Below are 13,824 nucleotides of genomic sequence, written 5' to 3'. Positions count from 1 at the left end.
TATTATATATATTATATATATATTATATATATATATATTAGAATTATACATAATCTAACAAGGTTATTAAAATAATAATTTTAGTCTGACATTTTTGTTCTCTTTCTATATGTGCAAGCAACATGAAAAGTTAGCAAGTTCAGTGAATAAAAATTATATACAATGTATCATAAATCAGTTTACAGCAAATCTCTTACTATGGTAATATCCATCTTACAAAATGTATTTCTAGATGGAATTTAATACAGAATATAAATTTGGATTTATAAAGATAGATTCAAGTAAAAATTTGTAAAGATAGATTCACTTTGAGTTGTTAAATGTTCTACCCTTAAAACATGATTTTCTTGAAAACTGCTTTATATCATTTCTTTATATTTTGAGTGAAATTTGTTTTTGTAACATGAGTATTGCATTATTGTGGATTTTGAAATGACAATACATTTCAGCCATTAAATTGACTTCTTCATAGATTTATAAATGCTTTATGAAAAATTTTAAGAAATCCAAACATTCTTCATTGATAAAGTACAACTTTACCATGTTTAAACACATACAGTTTTGGTGACACAATGAGTACATTGAATTTGGATGACAGATATTGTTATCACAATGTATTTCAGTGTTATAATTTGTAAAAACCTCCTGAGAATTTCTGTATTTGATTTTTTAACATTTAAAAAGTTCATAATTTCCTCAGAGAGTTTTCATACATTTGAATTCCAGTCTTTTGAAAGAGAGGAGCAAAACCTTAAAAGTACCCAAGGAAGCAAATAATTATATTTTATTATTCTCAACCTGCAGTCTACATATCAAAGAAAGTAAATGTATTAAACATTTTCCCCAAAGAAATTGTTTCCATATTTACACATGTAATATTAGCAAGGCAATTACATTAATATTACTATTTTAACATTATTAGAAAGTGATGTTTTTACAAGAACCTCTGACAAATACAATTCCATATAAAATTAAGGTATATATATTTTGTTTATTTTTTTATGTTTTCATTTACAATTGCTGTTCTTTTACTTTCACTTTATTAACTTGAGTTTATAATATATGTCTTTTAATCTATTTACCTAATATAATAGAAGTTATAATGCTTTTGGCCTGGGGTAGACAAATTAGTTCTTAGAAGCCTTTTCTTCATCAAGCTGAATAACTATGGATAGAATTAGATGTTTTAAAATAGAGATTAAATGTATCTTTTTCAGATGTTTTGCTTCTGCCAGAAACTGCACACTACTTTTCATTTTTTAAATTAATTTTATTGGTACATTTTAGGTATACAATATAATGACATTCATCATTGGAGATTTGTACCTTTACATAATATATCTTGATTCGTATTTTCCCCATTCCTCTGCCCTCTCTTCAACCCCTCCACCCCTCTCTTTACAAAGGTTTAGTTTCCATTTTTGCATTTTCTCATGTTAATTCCATTCCCTTCTTTCCTTTCCCCTACTTCTCCCACTTCCCCTTCCCGTACTTTTCTATGAGGTATTTAATATTGCCTAGTTTTTACATGAGAGCTACTGTGGACTAAGAGTGGAATTAATTTCTTCCTTAAAGATTTTTTAAAAAGCAAGTGATTTTAAGGAATATTACAAACATAGGGAATTTTAGCTTTATCCATTGGGCTGGACCTGAGGAGAATTTAACAGTATTCTAGAGGTAACCAAAAATGAGTAAGAGGAAGAAGAACATTAATCAAATCTTCATATCAGCCTTTTCTCTGTCACCAGCTATATTTTTAAAAATGAAATCTAACTAATATGTATAGATAGGAATTGAGACCAAGCAGTTATGTAATATAAAATATTGGCTAAAATACTTGTTTATGTACCAAAAACTTTATATCCTTGCAAGTGACTTTTGCACATTTGTGCAAATAATGCCTAGATATTCTCAGAAATAAATGAACTTACAATATATTTATCATATACTCCTCCGGACAGATGGTTTAAAAAGGACTTTCAACCTCTTTATTTTATCAAATCATAAGAATACTCAATTTCAATAATTTAAATATATATCGCAAGAAATCACATAAGGTTATTATATTTTTTAACATATCACACAGTGTCTAAAATAGAAAACAAAAACAAAACATTGCATTTGAAGATGGGAAATATAAAGAGTCATGATTTGATTGCAACAATATAAATTCACCTCCCAGAATATATTAACAGACACAGGGTGCACAAACAAACAATACTAAAATTAATAGTTCTTATATAACTTTAAAATACTCATTGAAAATTGACAGGTATAATAAGATATTCATGAGAAAGGAAAAGTAGAAAGGATATGAAAACCAGAAAATAATTTCCAGTAACCTGTCATCTCCCCTCTGACTAACGGAAGCATAAGCTGTACATATTTTTAAAGCACTGTAGTGAGAAGCACAGAGTAACCAAACAAGAGTCTGAGGACAGTGTAGTGGCATAAAGTGAATAGCTGTAGATTTTGAGCAAAATCTACTCAAAATAGTGGAAGAGCATAAAAGAAGCCAGAAAACTTTTTGTAAAACACAGAAAATATATAAAATAAAAATATAAACAATAGCAAAACAAAACAAAAACATTTCTCTCCTAGATGAATCCTGAAAACAAAACATGAAATGAAGTCCAACTAAAATTAGTTAAATGTCAGTTTGCCTACTCTCAGAGCACAGACAAAAAAATACTATACAGGCTACGAGCTTAGCACTGCTGTCCAAAGTGGCAATTGTGACCAAACACTCTCAGATTGAGCATGATTTCTAGGTCCTGAGAAGCAGACCAGTGATAATATATCCAGTACTCTCAGCATCATGTTCACACCTTGTCTCAAATACATTAGACACTTTCCTGAGAACTTTACTATACTCAAAATCTATTGCTGACATAGAAACCGACTCGTTACAGCATAAAGCAAACACTCCATCTTACAAAAAGTGCAGTTTACTGACTTCTCCACATATAAAGATAAAGATATCTCCTTTGAGAAAATGTAAGAGAATAAACAAGTCTAATCAATAGCAAAAAACCTTAAAACTTCAAAGAAACAAAGGCAGAAAATTTATTTCTCCCTAAATGAGATAGTATTCTTTTAGTGACTTAAAAAGAAATCGTTTTCTGAAACTAAAACCAGGTCTCAAAATTTAAGAAAAAAGGCTGGGGATTTAGCTCAGTGGTTCCAGGGCTTGCCTTGCAAGCGCAAAGACCTGAGTTCGATCCCCGCTACCCCTCCCCACCAAAAAAGTCAATACAAAACAAGAATCTTTAACATAAAATTGAGTATGTATTTTTCAAATGTTCAGTCTTTACCTCACATCACACACAACCACCACTACCACTAAAACAACAGAATATTCATCATTATGTCTAAAAAGAAATCTTTAAAACAAAGGAGAATTTCAGTTTCTGGTGATCATAGGTTTTGTTAATGTTGTATTTTCATCAGCTAGAATTTGTCTGGTAAATTGTAAATTCAGTGAATAATTGATAAATGAATTATTTAATAAATTCATGCAAGTTTTTGTTTCAGTTGGTTATAATTCCTTTTCCCTAATATGAAACTGAAAAAATTCAACCTTAGAGCTCTGTAATTAGGGACATTCACAGTGATACATGTTAGCATTCATCTGAAAAAGAAACAAAAAAAATTATGAAAGTCTATTTGCTGTACTATAAGGCCATGTCATTTTCTTTTCATTCTGCTTCAGGAATGCCCATGCCCAAATACAAAGTTTACACTCAACAATATTATTGTGTAAGAAACCGAACCATTCATTTTCCCCCAAATTGGATGCTATTAGAATGAAATCCTCTATGTATTCACACTTGGTGTCTTGTAAAGAAGAGACTGGCTCACCTGCTCAACAACCTGAAATGAAGTCTACTCCAACCAAATCTTACTGTATTTCTGTAAAAATAAATATAGGAAAGAATCATTCAACTTTTTTTGGAAATCGTCCATCTGAGATATTTAAAATACTGCTGCTTAAAGAATGAAAGCCTTCTAAGACAACATGGATAGGAAACTTAAAATCTACACTATCCTCAAAACTATCCAAAAAATAAGATGCTATGAAAAAGAATTAAGGAAAAAATATATAATACAATAAAATTGATGGTTTTAAAGTGACTGAGAAAATCTTTGTGAAAATTTAAAAATGAGACAAAGGAAAGACTGTTGAAGAGAAAACATAGAATCAGTACATATAAAGCAACATCCTAATAGTCAAGGGACTATCACACAAATCATATTGCCTGAAATCAAAATTTTGACCTCAAACTATTGGGAGATTTATGTAAGGATTATATGACACTGGATGTCAGTTGTTTTATCCATAAATAGGAGAAAATATCACAGTCTCTCTCATATAGGCCTAAAAGATTACATGTGAATAGTAGTAAAATATCCAGATCAGAATTTCCTGTGTTATTCATGCTGTCAGAATGTTTATTAACAATTGATGGCCTTTATACCTTTATTTTCCTTCTTTTTTGCTTAAACAATATAAGGATTGTTGCATTTACAATTTTTTATGCCTAGATTTTTTAACCCACATTTTATTCTTTATATATATTTTATTTATGTTCAAATATTAGCTCTATAAGACACTGCACTAGTCATTTGAAAATAAAACTTTACACTTCTCCTAACACTTTACCAAAACCTTAGTTGTGTATTTAATTTTAATTTTTTTTCAATTTAAAAGTGTATGTTATATTATTTATTTATTTTTCTTTTGGTACCGGTGATCAAACTTGGGACCTTGTACTTGCAAAGTAGGCGGTGGCACCCCTGAGCTAAATCTCAGCCCTTTAAAATGTATTTTTAAATATTAATATTTATATTAATTTATTTGGATATCTCTACCACTGGAGAGGTAGGTAGGTGGTATTCCACTAAGAGTCAGTCATTTTTCTTTATTTATGTATTTTCAAAGGCTACAAAAATCCCTGCCATTGATTAAGTGTCCCATAATATCTGTTTATAACAGCACAGTATAATAATTAAAAACTAAACTCTTAGAATGAACTTTCCTGGGTTCCAGTTCTACTTTTTCTATTTAGCAATTCTAGCACTTTAAACAATTTAATTAATTTACCCTCTTTACTCCAAATTGCACCTATTTTAGCATTTAGTGTCACCCAATATTAATTAACTAGTGATGTAAATCTACTAGAAAGATGAAAATTGAGATTTCTAACCAAGGAAATATGGCTGGTCTGAGAGTTGGGTTGATTCAACACACATAAAATTCTTTGAAGTCTGTTTGGCTCATATGTATAGAAATTATCATTTAAAACAATGAAGTATCTAGGAATCAACCTAACAAAAGAAGCAAAAGACCTCTACACTGAAAACTACAGAACTCTGCAAAAAGAGATTGAAGAGGATATAAGAAAATAGAAGGATATCCCCTGCTCCTGGGTAGGAAGAATCAACATAGTGAAAATGGCCATACTACCTAAACTGCTATACAGATTCAATGCAATGCCAATTGAAATTCCAACACTATATTTCACAGAACTAGAAAAAAGAATCCAAAAATTCATTTGGAACCAGAAGAGACCTAGAAGAGCAAAAGCCATCCTAGGTAACAGACGCATGGCAGTGGGTATAACAATTCCCAATTTGAAACTATACTACAAAGCTACTGTGTTAAAAACAGCATGGTACTGACAAAAAAACAAACTTGAGAATCAGTGGAACAGACTGGAAGACACCAAAACAACTCCAGATGTATCCAGCTACCTCATCCTTGAAAAGGAGCTGACCATCCCCACTGGAGGAAAGATAGCCTCTTTAATAAATGGTGTTGGAAAAATTGGATCTCAACCTGACAAAGATTAAAACCAGACCCTTATCTCTCACCATGCACTAAATTAAAATCCAAGTGCATTAAAGACCTAAATAAGAAGTAAAAGCATCAAGTCTATAGATGAAAAAATGTTCCACATCACTGGTCATTCAAGAGATGCAGATGAAAACAACACCGAGATCCCACCTCACCCCACGTGAATGGCTGCTATCAAGAAATCACACAATAACAAATGTTGGTGGGGTTGTGGGGAGAAAGGAACCCTTCTCCATTGTTGGTGGGAGTGCAGACTGGTGCAACCACTATGGAAATCAATAAGGATATTCCTCAATGAGCTGGGACTAGAGGTTCCATTTGACCCAGCCATCCCTCTTCTGGGTATCTTTCCAAGAGAATTAAAAGAATCATATCACAATAACATATGCATACCTATATTTATAGCAGCACAGTTTGTAATAAATAGCTAAAACTTGAAAACAGCCCTTTTGCCCATCAGTTGGAAACTGGATAAAGAAGATGTGATTTTTCTATAAAATGGAATACTACTCAGCCATAAAGAATGAGACATTCGATTATTTCATAGGAAAAGGGGTACATTTTGAGGATATACTCCTAAGTGAAATAAATGTCACATGTGTAAATACCAAATAGTTTCTCTGCTGTGAAAAAGTATAATAGTACAAAAGATCCTAATGAGATAATTAACAATGTGAAATAGGAATAAAAGGGCTAAAGGTGTAGGGAAAGTGGGAAGGGTAGGGGAAAGGGAATAAGGGAAAAGAAAAAAATATGAGAAAATGAAAAAAAGGAAAAAAAAGGAGGAGAGGATGGAGTGAAGGGAGGGCAGGGACAAGGGGAAAATATGAGAACCAAGACCTGCCATGTAAAAGTACAAGACACCAATAATGAATGTAACTGTACTGTATACCTAGAATGTACAAATAAACTCAATAAAAAGAAAAAAATAAAAAAGAGAAATTATCTGTTAATACTATTGACAAAATCTGTTGAGAGAAGAGTTTGAATAGATTTATAAATGAATAAATGAAGAAAGAGCAAAAATGAAAGGGAAGTTTAACTGACTTGCTTATTTTTTACAACATTCATGTTTTTAAAATTTTATAATCCCTATGAAACTAATGTTGACATTAATGGAAATAGTATTTGTGTTTTTGCAATGAAAAGAAAAGCACATGGTTTAAGATATTTCTCCATTTTCTCAGTTCTCCCACCAAACATACTATCGTCCACTTTGAAATTCATTTAAATCTACTGGAAAACATGAGAAGGAGAGTAGACCAAGTATGGCAGTTGCTCCCTTGCTTTCTTTTATCACCAGCCCGGAAGATAAAGTTGGCCCTCTGTTCCCTGTTTTGTAATTTGATCACTGTCGAGTGTGTCACCTTTGCTCTTTTTCTTCCAGAGTTCCATTTGGATTCAACAAACAATTGACACTGATAGGAAATAACAGAAAAGCAGAAGAGAAAGCTTTATTTGGACTTGTTAGGCTGTGTTTTCCCCTCCTCTGCTTATGTTACCAGCAGTGTCACTGTCATTGTCAACATCTTCCAGAGCCAAAGAAGCTGTGGGGCCACCCCTCTTCCATAGATCCAGCTTCCTCATGGTCCATGTGCTTTACCCTTCAGACCTCAGAAAGATCAAGCACCCTGTACTGCTAATGCAGAGTGCTCCACCATCCCTACTCAGTCTCTGCAAACCCATGAACAACACTTCCAGAAGTACAACTTTAATTAAGAGTTTTCTTGTCAAATATTTAAAAACCTGCCATCTATTTCTTGATCAAAAGTCAGAAAAATATGTTTGTTTGGTGTTGGGGATTGTACTTGGGACCTTGGGCTTGCGAAGCAGGTGGAGGCACCACTGAACTAAATCCCCTGGCAAGAAAGTTACATTTCTTGAAGCACCTGGAGCATGTAACAAATTGAAAACATATGCTGTGTTTCCATTGGATTTTGATGCTCAAAGAAAAAGGCTCTTTCAGGAAGAAAGCTATTCTGTGTCCACAAAATCATCTTTATCTATTTTGGACTTCTACTTCCATTTCTTAAGCTTCTGTTATCACTTACTAAAAAGATGAGTGAGACTGTGAGGAAGATGACAGTTCCCAGTAGGTCATTTGATAAATGAAGACTTTCCTATATTAAGGTCCACAAAATTTTCCACTAATTGATCCCTGGACAGAAATTGGGTTTTCTTGTATTCTCCGGAGTCATACTTCTGGAAATTGAATGACAACCTGGGACTTAGAATCACAGAGGAAAATAATATAGCATAGAAATATATGAAAATTCTTTTATTTAGACAAATTATGTTAGATCTCTTGGGCAATAGTTTTTAAAGATGAAATTAACTACTAAAACTAAACTAACATTAGCTTCTTAGCAAATGAAGGCACTATGTTTGGCTTAAACTGGTCCTCCCCTTACTAGTCACCATATAAATGGTCTTTCCTATCAATATATTTGAATTTTTGAGGAAAATCTTGGCTCTGAGGAAGAATAAAACCTTTGTCACCAAAAGTAAATGTACTGTATATGAGTATCTCTTTTTATATTTTAAAGACATACATATGGCATAAATTTCAGTGAAAAATTTTTAGTAATTAAAAAAGAATAAATTTTTTAATTTCTTTAATTATTTTTAGATTAATTTTGGTTCAATGACATATAGCTATGCATAGTTGAATTTCTCTGATGATGGCTTTGTAAAAAATTTTAAAATTTTCTTAATCATAAATACTGAATTGATCAATCAGGAAAACTACAGTATATCACTAGTTTTATCAGAAGATATTATTTAAATGTTGATAGAAAAGAAGTGTGTTTTTTTATTTATGGAAATTTCATTACTCCTCTGTTAAAATTACTATTTAAAATATTCTGTATATTTTTCTCTTGTCAAACCTTTAGTTGAGAAGTGTAGCAGTGGTAACTTTTTTTTTTTTATATACTGCTTGCACTTGAGAAATTTTTTCTGACTGAAGGAAACATCAATTTTATAATTTTAAAAGTAGATACAGGGAACATTTGGGATGACCTTCAAAAGAAATATTCATCAAAATTTATGTTATTTGTTGTTCTCATCAGCTGCATGCTATTCTGTAAAGATGAACATTAAAGGACACTAAATATTTAATTTTTTTTCATGTAAGGAAGCTCAAGTACATGGGGAAAAGAAGAAAAAGATTTGGATGGAGAACGCATTTCAAGTAATTGAATGTGGTAGAACAGTTTTAAAAATGACAAGAAAGCATGTTATGTCATCATTAGGCATGCTGCAAAATGTTTAAAATTTAGTTTTGCATATTTTTTATGTTCCTTGGCCTGTTAGTCTTGCTTCAACCTGTACATATAATTGTTAATTTTTTAAGTTTTATAAGATAAATAAATGAATATGATGCTGGAAAAGTAAAAGGAGGGTCCAGGAATGGGGAAAAAGTAGGGAGTTGAAATGCATTACATACTTGTACCAATCCCCAAAAGTGAGTGTAAACACTATGTGATGCAAACATGTACAAAGAAAAGTTTAAAATATTTCAAAATTAAAAAACAAGTGAACAAAAACTAAGCAATTGAATTATAGGGAGAAGAGGAGACCTGGCTTCATATAGGAATTCAGGAACTAGTAGGGAGAAGAAACTGAGGGAGTATACTATGCAGGTCTAAAGCACTTTTAGCCTACTTAACTTTTCTCTAGGTGAAAAAGCAGTAGTGGAAAGAGAACATCTGTCTTGAAATGCTGCCAATGAATAGGAACATAGCAATGGTAGTCAGAACCAAGGGCTATGTTTAGAATTGTTTCCTCATCACCTATCCCATTTGCTGGCACCTTGCAGTCCCACTCTTGTCATGATTTAGTCTCCATGTCTTATGAAAGAGCTGATCTAACAAAGATTAACAATTTAAGCCTTTCCAGAAAGATATATCATCCTTTTACAGAGTTTATCCAGTGCTTCTTAAAAAAAAGCTTTTGAGAGACAAGATGCAGAAAATAAGAAGGGAGTACCTTCTAAGTATCTGAGAAGTTGAAGTGGGAAGGAAGATAGTGTATCTGCACAAAAATGCACAAAAGGTGCAAATTGGATACCAAAGATAAACCTGGTTTACTTCTAATTTTGCCTAAGACCGTGTTCTCAAGCACATGCAATACCTGGGCACCTTGCAATGAGAAACTGCCTGAGAAACACAGATGGATTCATACACAAAGCAGACTTTAAAAAGCATTATCATTCTTCAGTTGCTAAGTTTCTATCCTGGGAAACCACAGGATCTTTATTTCAGACATCCCTAAAGCCTATTATAAGCTGTAATACATTGTGTGTAGGCCAGATCTCAATGGCATCGGAAAACTTCTCTGGCCTCAATTACCTGTAGATATTTGGGGATTATAACACCATTTTATCTGCATTAAATTTACTCCTCTACTCAGAAGGACCTAAAGAAACTGTGATAATTCATTTCCCATCAGGAAGAAAGCAAGAGCTATGAAAAATATCACCTAAATCAATTTGACTAGGCTACCATTTGAGTGGTTTTGCCAATCTATGACTAGAATCTGCAGTTTAAAATCGAGTTAGTACTTGATCTACTTGATGTAATAGAGGCGGCAGTCCATAGAGTGTCTCCTAAATGAATCACTACTACATTTATGGTCCCACCAATCTTTCTGTCTCCAAGCACTGAGTTTGAGTGGCTTTGTTGTTTAATTCAGAAACCTTGGGAAAGTTCTTGTAGGGCCCCCATGCTTCAAACAAGGGAGGTGGTTGTTGCTGCTGACATGATAGGCGGGTGAGAGCTAGGGCAGACAAGCCTCAGAGAAAATAGTAGGGACTACACATAGTTATACTCTCTCATCCTTTCTCATTGGTTTTGATTGACCATGACTCATCTGTAACTCTGTGAGTATGGGATCTCCTCATAATTTATAGGTGACTTCTTCAGGAGAGTTAAATAAGATACAGCTTACTTTGCTCCTTGAAGTGGTGCCCTAACCCTAGGCTTTCTTTTTCATGTTACAGCTGACATATGAGGATCAGAGTAAAAATGTTCCCCCAAAGTAGAGACCTCTTCTTGTCTTTTAAACTTTTTTCTTTTTTGAGACAATGCCTTCAGGCTGACCATGAACTCACTCTGTAGCCCAGTCTGGCCTTGAACATGCAGTGATCTTCCTGCCTCAGCCTCCTCAACACTGGGACCACAGGTATGTATCACCACCCCCAGCAGCATTTAAACTTTTTCCCAAGTCTTCAGTTTTTCCTTCCTGCATGCCATTCATTCATTCCTGCTAGCATTCAGAGGATTTTGGCTTTTCAGGGAAATAACTTTGGGAAACACTCAAAACAGGGGTTGGATTCCTGCCTGATTATCTCATTGTGGAGGGATGAATGGGCCCCACCAATCTTCCAATAATTCTGTTAAAGCACCTCCTTGATTCCAATTTTCTATTTTATCATTGAGATAACTGGCTTCAATTCAACATTTTCCAGTCCTAACAAAAACATATAATATGCAATAAATTATTGACAATTAGCAGAGAAATAAGTTTTGGCCTTGAACAGAGATAGAGTTAGAAATATGCTTAGCAGTCACATAGAATAATACAAGAGAAATGAGTATATGTGAAAGAAATAGGAATATAACTCTATCTTTTTGGGATCCCTTATAAATTCCCAAGTTTGTCCCTCAGTATCTTCCTACAGTAAATTTATACTCAAAGTTGAATATAAACAATAGCAACAACTCTTCATTTTAAATCTGCTTTCTATACACTTTTTGTACACTAAATCCCTTTCTGTACACTTTATTTGGGAATCCACCCAGTTGCCCAAACTTAAAATATAGGAATCATTTATAGTTCTTTGTTTTCTTTCAATTCTCTTATCCAGTCATTATTTTATGAATACCTACTCCTACATATGTCTTGGATCCATCCCTTTTTTAAAATTTTATAGTTGCTTTTTTAAGTTTATGCCCACCATACCTCTTACCTAGATGTTTATAGTACCTCTCTAATCTCGTCCTTGCAAGTCTTAGTCCTTCACTATGTGACCTTCACACTGGAAGACTGTTGTGGAAGCGATCATAGTTCATTTGGATTGCTTCAGTAAAATATAACAAAGTATCTATTTCATAAATGATGAAAATTTGTCACTCATGGTTCTGGAGAACAAAGAGTCTAAGATCAAGGTGCTAACATATTAAATGTCTGGTAAGACCCGCTTCCATATAGATGGACTTTTCACTGAGTCTTTCTATGTTGAAAAGGGTGAAATCTCTGTCTTCAACTCTTTTATATGGGCACTAATTATATTGATGAGGACTCTACTGCTTCCTAAAGGCCCCAATTCTTAATCGCATCACATTAAGGGTGAGGATTTCAGCATATGAATTTGGGGGAAGTATAAACATGCAAGCAATAGCAGAAGCAAGCTGTGTCATCCTCTTATTTGAAATGAACTGCAAATATAAAATTCTAAAATATAGAAAGAAAATGTAGTCTTTTTAGGATATGGGATATCTTCTGTAAACATTGTTTTATATTCTCATTGACAGTTTAACATCCCGTAGATAATGGAATGAGTCCTATTTTTCTCAGCGACCTTTCTGTGTGGATTATATTCCTTTGTTTTGTTCATTTAGCAAATGACAATTAGCTACTCATTCTTCAAGAGTCACATGCAATATCACTTCTTTGATGTACAACATTCCAAGTCAGGGGAAAAGGATCCCAATTTTTAGGCTGTCAAGAATTATGGAAATTATTCTTATTTATTACTTAAATTACTCAAATATACATTTCTCTTCACCAGAGTCAGGCTATGTGAATGTAAGCACTACATCTTCTTACTCAAATTATTGGGTGTTAATATAATGCTCTGTGGACAGTAGAGATGTCATAACTTATTGCAGAAATTAATATATGATCTCTTCATTAACTTAAGATAGTGCAGCTTTTCATTCTATGCTGATATTCTCTTCATTATAAATGTTACTTGAATTACTTTTTAACCTTTAGAATGACAACATTCTAGTTTCTTCTTGGTATGAGCTTCACAGAGATGGTAGCACTTTGGGGTGAGCTGTTTTCTTTTTACAAACCCCACTGCAGCACCAGAGTCCTCTTGAATCTCAAAAGATGCTGCTGAGGTAACTGAATGGGGTAGTGTTAATAATTAACATTTCCAGTCATCCTAAATTAGAACTAGTTTAAGAAAGAGAAAGTGAATTTTAAAAAAGGTGTTTGCTAAAAAATTATCTGGTAAGAACCCTTTTCTGGAAAATAATTTGTGCTAATGAGAAAAGATGTGAAGAAAAAGTGGGATGTGGACTTTTTTATTTTCAGCTCTTTATTTTGCTTTCAGCAAGGTGTTTTTCATCCTTGCTGTGAGTATTGCACAGGCTGTCTGGCTCCCATATTCTGAAAAATGTAGTTGAAAGCATACCAAGACATGTGTAAGGAATCACCTAATCATTACCTTAATGACAATTAGCTTTGGAGATAGTTCTGCTGAAAACAAAAGAAGATTAAACTATTTTACTAATTTGGACACCCTAACCCTAAGACCAAAAATAACTGCAAACTCAATAAGCAGGTAAAAAATAAAATAAGCAATGTACATATAATTTTAATTATTTGCCATTATGTGCATTAATTCCTAGAAAGAAAAGATCAGAGAGTGCAACTCCATCCTGGTAGATGAAAACTTACAAATTTATTGTACTCTGTGGTGAAACTTGTAGCTTCCAATATTGATAAAATAATGGGGGAATTATTTCCAGACCAAATAGCATGGATGTGATTAGACTGCATGTAAGAAAAGACAAGCTTCACAAATTACATTTATCTCTCACTTTATGCTTCACTAATACTTAAATCAATAAGTAGTACTAAATCTGTTTTAATACTTCATTGTTCACAATTATTTGTATGATACAATAACAGCACACTAAAGCATAGCTAATGCCTTTGTATTCAGAGCAGCT

At 33.0% G+C, this 13,824-nt stretch overlaps 1 long non-coding RNA gene across 1 annotated transcript in view; it reads left to right on the top strand.

Annotated features, from left to right (window-relative positions):
* The window catches only part of LOC104872927, a 12,731-nt gene extending 1,804 nt beyond the window's left edge, over window positions 1-10,927 (top strand). Inside the window, exon 3 of the long non-coding RNA XR_783313.1 lies at window positions 10,860-10,927. This is a non-coding gene — a long non-coding RNA (uncharacterized LOC104872927). The remainder of the gene's footprint in view (window positions 1-10,859) is intronic.
* The last annotated feature ends 2,897 nt before the right edge of the window (window positions 10,928-13,824 follow it).

Source organism: Fukomys damarensis, unplaced genomic scaffold (assembly GCF_012274545.1).
Source record: "Fukomys damarensis isolate Sample0158 unplaced genomic scaffold, DMR_v1.0_HiC HiC_scaffold_29, whole genome shotgun sequence".
Classification (NCBI taxonomy): Eukaryota; Metazoa; Chordata; class Mammalia; order Rodentia; family Bathyergidae; genus Fukomys; species Fukomys damarensis.
Note: the sequence above shows the minus strand (reverse complement) of the source record. Positions and strands in the feature narration are given on the sequence as shown.